The following is a 3,389-nucleotide window of genomic DNA, read 5'->3' as shown; positions in this document are numbered from 1 at the left end:
GCAGGAGAGATGGCTGCACCCACATCTCCTTCCAGGCATAGCCATAGCTCCAGGGGATCAAAGAATCACATCTGTAAATTATTCATAAGCTTCAATAATGGATATAGGACACAGGAAAGCAATTGGTGAATACCAAGCAAATTGAAGATACTGATGGAGACAAGATTGATGTGTTCTATCATATAAAACTAGAAGTCATTCAACAAAATATAATCAAATAAATGCAAAGAAATTGATGAAAGTATGATAATGGCAAGTATATCAATTTACAAAATTGTCAAATATCCATAAAGTCACTACCTAGAGTCCTTTTAAAAAGAATGAAATATTTCTACAAAAGAATATATAGATAATAAATCACTATGTGGGGAAAGTGCTGCCCTTTTAGCCATTAAAGAACTAAAATTTAAACATGAAAATACACCATAGCATACCAATTAAACATTTTTTAATGATAAAAAATTGATTTGGGGCAAAGCTGTCAATTTCTCTCATTTCTCCAAAACCAGAGCTAAGAGAACAGTGAATCCATTAAATATCTCTGAGGTACAATTTGAGAATATACAAAAAGAATAATCATTCCTAAATTCTAACTCAGCTAATAAATTTCAGAGAAAATGTATCAAGGAACTATTCCCCAAAGGGAAAAAAAATTCTGCCAATTATAATTTTAAAAATAAATAAACTGAATGTTCATCAAGTACTGTGCAGATTCTTGAGATTTTACCCTACTTTTAATCTAATGAGCAACCTTGTTACCATTTCATAGAAGCTGGGAGAGAACAGGAGATCACTGGGTCAGAGACAAATGACTTTATTACTCTGGGCAAAAGCTTTAGCCAAGGCTGCCCTGAGTTCAATCCTTAGTACTGGCGGGAGTGGGGGTGAGGGAGTTGTAGTCAAAGTTTTGAGTTTGTGTGCACTAGTTTCCCGTGTTTTCCCAAATTCCTGTGGGGTGGCAGAAAGAGCCCTGAGCTTGGGACTCATCACTTTAATAATAGGTGGCAGGAAGCCTGCCCTTTGCCCAGGGAAGAGGTTACAAGCACAGCTGTGAGAAATGGCCTAGGTAATAAGCAGTCAGGGACTCCCCTTCTAAGCATGCCCAACAAAAATGTTCAAGGATGCTCAAGCCTGTGGATCACCTCTGCCAATAATCCTTGTTGAGAGCCACAGCCGAAGGGGCTCCAGCAAACTTTCAGACTGCCAGCTGATGATTGGCTCACAGCGGCCCCAGCAACACCTAGCTGATTGGCTCCTCTGTGGAGATGCTCATTGAGCTGTTTCCCTGCCCTTTCAGACTACCAGCTGATGATTGGCTCACAGCAGCCCCAGCAACATCTAGCAACATCTAGCTGATTGGCTCCTCTGCGGTGATGCTCATTGGGCTGTTTCCCTGCCCTTTCAGACCACGGAGCTGCTCATTGGGGGACTTTTTTGGCTTCGCCCATGCGACCCAGCCAATCGGCCTCAAGAGCAGGAGGATTGTGGGAGGAAGAGGTTGTTGGGGTGTGTGGCTTGTGGGAAGCCGGTGGTGGCAGTTGGGCTCTGAGGGTTTTTTCCTGAGGAGCTGTTTTGTTTATCTTGTGTGGTTCTAAAAATAAAGTTAGTTTCTTTTGACAAGTGGCTCCTGAATTGTGCCCAGCCAGACTGCGGCATTTGGTGGCCCGCACGGGGAGCGACTGAGGGTAAGTAAACCGCTCGCCCCTGAGGGCAGGGTGAGAGGATGGGGAGCCATTTTAAGATTCCTCTTTTGTTTTGCTTCATTTTTGTTTTAAGTTGCCTGTCCCTGGAGATGAGTGAGACGGAAGAAAAACCGCTCACTTCTGAGGAAAAACTATTTACGTCTGAGGAACAGATAGGGAGAAAGGACGGATGCACATATAAGGAGGATAGAAAGGCTATAATGAATTTTTGTTGTTCCATTTTTATTTCATTCTGTCTCGGTTTTGTTTGGTGTCATCTTGTTGGGGTGTGTGGCTTGTGGGAAGCCGGTGGTGGCAGTTGGGCTCTGAGGGTTTTTTCCTGAGGAGCTGTTTTGTTTATCTTGTGTGGTTCTAAAAATAAAGTTAGTTTCTTTTGACAAGTGGCTCCTGAATTGTGCCCAGCCAGACTGCGGCAAATCCTTTCTTCATTCAAATGTATTGAGTTACCTACTATGTGCCTGGCATGGAGCCAGAGTCTGAGGATACTGCAAGTTACAAATTTCCTACAGACAAACAGCTTACATTTCAATAGGGAAGGCAGATAATGGGAAAGGAAATAAAATAAATAGTATGATGTCATTTCCGTGATGTGCCATGAAGAAAAGGAAAATAGAGTGCGGGGTTAGAGAACACCTTCTAGTAGAGTGATCAATCATAGATCCAGTGGTGAGGGATGGCCTGAGATGACCGTAATAAAGCAGAGACTCAAGTGGAGTCAGAAAATGATGCCTTAAGCATTATTATTGAAGATGGTACAACAGCCATGAAGCCCCGAGAGAGAAGGTGCACATCATGTTCAGGTTTGCAGAAGGTCAGTGTGGCTGGACTGCAATCAGTTGGGCAGGGGAGTGGTTAGAGATAAAGGGAACCCCAAGGAGATTTGTAATTGGGATACAAAAGAGTTTTCTAAAGGAAGAGCACAAGGCCTTTTTTTGTTATGGTTTAGATATGAGATGTCTCCCCAAGGCTCCTGTGTTAAGCCAGGATGTGTATTCCATTTGATGATTAATTATTTGAAAGTCAATTGTAGACATCTGGTGGGGGGAGGGGTCGCTGGGACTATGCCCTAACTCTTCCTTTCTCTCTGCTTCCTAGCTCCATGAGGTGAGCAGCTTTCCTCTACCACTGCCCTTCCATGGTGTTTTGCCCCCATTCAGGCCCAAAGTGATGGAGTTGGCTGACCATGGACTGAACCTCTGAGATCATGAACCCAGAATAAAACTTTTCCTCTTCTAAGTTGGTTTCTTTGGGTATTATGATCATGGTGATGTAAAACTGACTAACAGAGTTAAATGAAAACAATTATTGAACTACAAAGTCCAGTAAATGGAGGGTACATTGGTGTCATGGACAAAGGAGGAATAGGGAATCAGAAAGTTAAATTCCAGCTGGGAGCCTCAAGGCAAGTGTATTAGTTAGCTCAGGCTGTTATAATAAATGCCATACACCAGCTGAATTAAACAATAGAAATTTATTTCTCATTTATGAAAGCTGGAAATCCAAGATCAAGGTGCTGGCTAATTCAGTTCCTGATACGGACCCTCTTTCTGGCTTGTGGGCAGAGGCCTTACACTGTGTATTAGTCAGGGTTCTCTGGAGAAACAGAACCAACAGGAGATATATTTATGATTATAAAAAGGGGATTTATTAGATTGGGCTTACCCAACCAGAGCTGGATAGTCCACA

Source organism: Callospermophilus lateralis, chromosome 9 (genome assembly GCF_048772815.1).
Source record: "Callospermophilus lateralis isolate mCalLat2 chromosome 9, mCalLat2.hap1, whole genome shotgun sequence".
NCBI classification, from domain to species: Eukaryota; Metazoa; Chordata; class Mammalia; order Rodentia; family Sciuridae; genus Callospermophilus; species Callospermophilus lateralis.
The sequence above is the reverse complement of the archived record's forward strand: the minus strand, read 5'-3'. Positions refer to the sequence as shown.